Here is a 6,000-nt window from a genome sequence, read left to right on the forward strand (position 1 = left end):
ACAGACACACACACACACACACACACACACTCACTCACTCACTCACTCACTCACTCAGCTTATCGTCCTTGTTGCAGCCGTTCTTGTATACGCTGTGGGTTCACATAACTCCCTTTCAAAGTAGCAATTAGTGGAAGAAACCAAAGTGCAGCTACAGTGAGGAGATGAAACAGTCACTGCAGGGGCTTTTTTTTTTTTTTGTTTACACTAGTGGTGCATCTAGAGACTAACCATCACCAATACTCAGCATGCATGCAGTGATAGAAAGTAGTGTTAGAAAATAACCCCAGCTGGTGATCTTTATAAAGTCAACAACATAATCGTCTCTTGCAGAGCTGTATGCTCCGTATCCTTTTAAATGTCAAGCCTGTTCACGGGCTATATTACCAAGAGATGGTTCGACAGACTTTAACATATCGACAGTGACTTTGTATCGCATATGCCACAGCTTAACATGTCAGTACAGTCGGTGGTAAAGTAAGTTTTATAAGCGTCTTCTCTCCTCTGAATTCCTGTGCATGACGATTAGGCTTCTGTCGAAAGACTGTCCGACACCGAGGTAAACCATATGCCTTCTATACTGAGTTCCCAAACAAACAAACAAGTGCTTACGGTAATCAAAGGGCAGCTCGCAGCTCAAGAATCGTGTCCAGGACGCACGGCGGATCGGCACTCGGTGCGCTTCGACTGTCCTCTTCTGGGTCTCGGCACAAACTGTTTCCTCCAATAAAAACTCCGTCCGCTGTTCTGTTGTCTGCACCTCGTCCCCCCCCGTCCCCGTCCCCCCACTCCTCCCCCTCCCCTGAGGTGCTTTCCTTGCACACGTTCACACACACACAAACGCACACACGCACTGTTCTCAAGCTGCACTTTTCGACCAGCTGACTCTTCCTCGCTCGCTTTCCACACACACACTCACACGCACACGTACACACGCACGCACACACAGATCCATACACACACACTGAAGGAAACCTCCTCTCTCCGCCCCGCCCTGTTCACAGCAGCACGCTGCAAGAAATAACCTTTTTTTTTTCTTACAAGCTCTCGTGACCTTACACATATCATGTTCAGCAAAACAAATAAGAGAATTTTGTTTCCAGTAAACCATGGAAGTCCATTTCGGCCACTGTGATGAAAAACATATTAGATGTCATTACAATGACTTAGTATCTAAAATAAATACTTTGATCTCAAAATAATGAAAAACGTTCTCAAAATAATGACTTGGTATCTGAAAATGAAGAGAAAGACAGTTGATTCGTGTTTTTCTACTGCACCACCGAAGTTGTCATTTCATTTTTCAATACTTTCTTAATAACTGTGAAGGCTGTCATTTTTTGCAGCGTGTTCAACGCCTGACTTTAATGCTTCAAGAAGAGGGGGGGTGGGGGGGGGGGGCTCCTCTCTGTGACACAGTCGTTAAAGTCATCCATCCATCTGGTGTCACCGCTGCAGATCTACAGTCTGCACAGCACTGTGGCCTGCAGCGTTTGTTCTATTTGTCAAATTCCATCACTCATTTACACCCATAGGATTAAAAAACAGCCAAACTCTAAAGTCCCTGTAGGCATATTATAGCCACACCACAGGAGTTAATCTCACTGACTCGCGACTACAGTAGGCCCATAAACAGCCTGTATGGAATAATGGGATCTTGAGTACAGTATTGAGCACTAGAAACAAGCAGAAGGTGCCAACAGAATACACGTGGCCTAAAACTGTAGAGGTGAAATATAAAGTGTATAGTATAGTTTATATGTAGGCCCTGCATGCTAAACTATATCATCGTGTTAGCATTGTCACGTTGAACCATAGATTCTACATAATGGTTTTGAAGACTTGAGTTCATTATTTTGTCCGTCGCCATTTTGGTTTTTATCCATTGCCTTCTTGGTTTCAGCTTTTTGGAGCTCAGTACCACCGAATGCGGAAGAAGGTAACAATGTCCTAAAGCATACTTGACAAAGCTTTACTCTAAATGGGACCATAATCTACTAAATGAACATCATGCTGTGTTGAAGAAGACGATTGAGACCATAAACTCATAACATTGACCATAAACTCATGTTAACAATGTTCACTGAGGTAATAAAATAAATTAAATGAATTTTAGGGTATTTGTTCTCACTTATAGCCACGCACTGGACAGCAATTGTTGGCACTGTCATTAATTCATTATTATCAAGTTTGAATTTGAATGTCATCAATATTTGGCCTAAGTAGCAGAACATTATCCCAATAAACCTTTTGCTGTTTTAGCTGAAATTTCAAAAGCTCCCACCAATGCTATGCACACACGCTGCCTCTAATGCACTTTAACTTCTTTCACAGGCCATAAATTGTTTGTACTGTGTTAGGTAATCCTTGACACCTCCTCCTCTTTCACCTATCCATCATCCGGCGGCCATTCACAAACTCCGGTTTCACCCACAGTCACAGGTTAACTCAACCCTTCACCTTATCTGCTTTCAGACCTGCAGTATGCACGACACATGTTGGAGTTGACAGCAGATAAGGTGGAGGCCATTAAAAGTGGATCCAGTCGGGAGAGACGATACTTTATTTTAAATCTGGCTTTTCATATAACCGCACAACTTGGCTGTTGCTCCTGCAGACATCCCCCTGCCTCTGACAGCCGGCTTATACACATGTGTAAGCCTGCCGAAATCCGACATGAGCCTGAACATGCTGTACGTGAGCCCAAGGCCGCATGTATGTGAGGCTTCGTCAGTTTCTACGGGAAAAAGAAAAGTTGTTTCTGTAAAATAGGTCAAAGGTACAGGCTAGTTCCAGAATCAGTGCTCCACGTAGTCCTTTGTATACAAAACCAACACCAGGAGGTACACTGGAAAAAACATATATCAAGCCCCCTGACCGTCATATGGGAGTGTTTACACTCACTCACAGAGCTTCTCTGATTGTAGCACTTTTGTAGTTTTTGTACTCATTAAAGTTCTGACTGCGATTACATATCAGATTGGACATTTAAATCAGTGTTTGATGGTCTTTTTTTAAGGTTAGATTAAGGTTGTCCGGGACAGGTCTGCTTTCTGTCCTCAGAGTGAAAACGACACGTTTATCTGGAACAAACTTTCAGCAAAATGCAGGTCCTCTAACTCTCACTTCTCTGGGCTGAAGTCTTTTATTAAATCAAATATTAATTTATTGTAAGATATACATTTTAGCTTATTTAAATATTCTATTCTTTTCACTCTTTAATGATTGTTTTTAATTGTATTTGAAGTCCTATTATATGTGTTGTATGTGTTTCAACACTGTTTCACGTCAGTTCATGAAATAGCAACAAAATGCAATCTGTTGCTTTGTGTACAGGGACACGAATTGTCTGTTTTTTTTCATTTCGGTGCTTCTTATTCGTGACGACGTCACGTTACAAAATGAAATGGTTTAGGCAACAAAACCTTTTGTTAAGTTTAGGAAAAACATAAATTAACTACACAGTTAGGTTTAGGCAACCACAACAAGACTTCGGGACACATGGTGTCAAACTCCGCTCTCATGCTCGAAAGTCCTGTGTTTATTGGACCCATCGACCTCCTCTCATGACCACCACAAATGGTCTTTTTCCATATTTAATACTACATCACTAGCTCTGACCACAGCTCAGTCACATTGATGCGTTTAATTCGTGGGTCAAACACGAAAGAAGAAAAAAAAAGAGAGAGGATTCGTGTCCATACATTCTTTGTGTGATTTAAACGTATGAATTACTTTGTTGCTGAAATGTGCTATGTACATAAACTTGCCTTGCCTCAGATTGCTCTTGGGGTTCACAGCAGCTGGAGCAGAGATCTGCACTCACAGGAGCAAATGGAAGACCGCACGATCAGCAACCTAAACCCAGTCCAGTGAAGACTGAAAGGAACCGGTGGTGAGAAGTCCCTCAAGGTTAAAATGATTGTTGAATGATTGGAAGTTTCTCGGACAATATAACTGGGACAATATACACAGCGTACATGTATAATATACATACATTAGTTTTTGGGTTCTAGTATTATTTGCTGGTTCCAGTTCTCCAGCACCGAGTCGTGGGGACAACAGGCTATCCCGGACATCCCTGACCCCAGAAACGTTGAACATCTCTTGAACCCCCAGGGCGAGATGTATAATCTCTACAGCCTGTTCTAGGTTTTTTTCCAAGCCTCCTCCATTTCATTTTTCTCTTTACATACTATAGAATAATACAGGACAATCAGGACCGTTTTGTCCTCAAGATAATACTGACATTTTATACTTTTAAAAAAGATGCCTTTGTTCTCCTACATCGCTGAATACCCTACATCCCGTTGAGTATCAAGGAGTGACACTAAACTTGTGTAATTGGCCCAATTTTGGCAACATTTGGAGTGTTTGGAACAAGCAGAGCATACCGATGGAGAGCAAAGAAATAAATTATGCCGCAGGAATGTTTTTTTGTTTTTTTCTATGGACATCTTGATCATCTTTTTATCCCACAGTCAATGAACTGATTTTAACTAAATTATGCGGCTGCAACGTGACTTTATTGCAGGCTACAACTACCTCTCAAGTCTAAATGGGGAGTGTTTGATAGTCAACAGATATATTTTGGGTGGGATTTTCTTTAAATGTCATTTATGAAGCTGTGACATGTAATTGCAGCAGGAAGGGAATGTATTCTAAACTTTATTTCAGATGAATAAAGAGAACATAAGAAGGCACTGGTGTAAAAACGTTCTCAACACCTCTCCTGGACGTCCCATCCAATCATGGACACAATTCCACATTGCATTAAACTGCTGACCACATACAGACACACACATGGTGTAACTTATTTATGGAGGAGAAACAGTCAACTGGATCATCTTGAATATGCTTGGGTAACCAAGTGCAGATTGCAACAATTTCCATCTTAAATTATTGACTCTGGGGTAACTAGTTATCTAAAGGACTGGTTATCTCTCTCTCTATTTGCAGCATCACTAGTTTCAATAAATGCCTAAAAAGAAGAGACAGAAAGTGGTATGTAACTAAAATATTATCCCATCAGCTACACTGGTTTGGAAGCAATTGACATTATCTAGCTCAAACTTGCACCAAAGGACAAATCATTGACAACAAGTCTCTGCTAGAGCAGATTTTAGGAGCATCTGAGGTCTGTTTGAACGCTCATGGATTCCAGCACAAGAACCCCGTGTGCTGGTAGAAACCAGAGCACGAGCTTTACGGAGATAAGAACCTCCACCACTTCAAAGCACAGTGCCTTCTCGGAAAGCCAACAAACTTTGAAAGGCTGAGGCCTGACTCGGTCTTATGACCGGTGAGTCCCACTGCTCTGTTTGTTTGCATAGGTTTAGTGTAATAGAGTTACGCAATGGACAACAGAAACAGCTTGATGCTTCCCACTGAAATGGGTCAGACGCACAAACACATGAACACGCACAGCGTTGTGAAAACACAGGAGAAGCGTAGCTGTTACATTCAAATTCCACTGAACCTTTTTTCGGGAAACAGTTAGGCATCGCAGATGTGGTGGAATCTGAGTCTCTCAAGGTCTCGGGAGGTCAACTCAGACACACACACACACACACACACACACACCACCACTCTCGCCACCACCATGGGCTAAATTGTCTCCAGTTGTAACTACAGTGTACAGTAAGCTGACATGGGATGCATAACAGGCTAACAGAGTGACTCAAAGCACTGCCCTGTCTGACTTTTGTGTTTTGATGTGTGAGACAATTAAACTCAGTGTGCTGTGACTGTTTGAAAAAAACTCAGAGAGCTCCGCAGTAAAAAACAAAACTCGAGGTCACCGTGACTGTGTTGATCGTGAATCCACGTGTGTGTCATCTCCTCCACGGTACAGCGAGATGTTTTGTAGGTGAATCATCTGTGTTTGTGTGTATTTGCGGACAAAGTGGGTGGTCTAACAGCTGTTGTTGACAACCTGCAGTTTTTTATCGATGTTCACAGATACCAACTATTGGATGGATTAGTGTGACATTCATGGTC

At 42.0% G+C, this 6,000-nt stretch overlaps 1 protein-coding gene across 1 annotated transcript in view; it reads right to left on the reverse strand.

The window, feature by feature from the left end:
* The window catches only part of LOC306708812 (growth factor receptor-bound protein 10-like), a 41,090-nt gene extending 40,341 nt beyond the window's left edge, over positions 1-749 (reverse strand). Inside the window, exon 1 of the mRNA XM_079176753.1 lies at positions 613-749. The gene's annotated coding sequence lies outside the window, so the exon portion shown is untranslated. The remainder of the gene's footprint in view (positions 1-612) is intronic.
* Positions 750-6,000: the final 5,251 nt, after the last annotated feature.

The sequence above is a fragment of the Pholis gunnellus genome (assembly GCF_910591455.1).
Source record: "Pholis gunnellus genome assembly, chromosome: 16".
Taxonomy (NCBI): domain Eukaryota; kingdom Metazoa; phylum Chordata; class Actinopteri; order Perciformes; family Pholidae; genus Pholis; species Pholis gunnellus.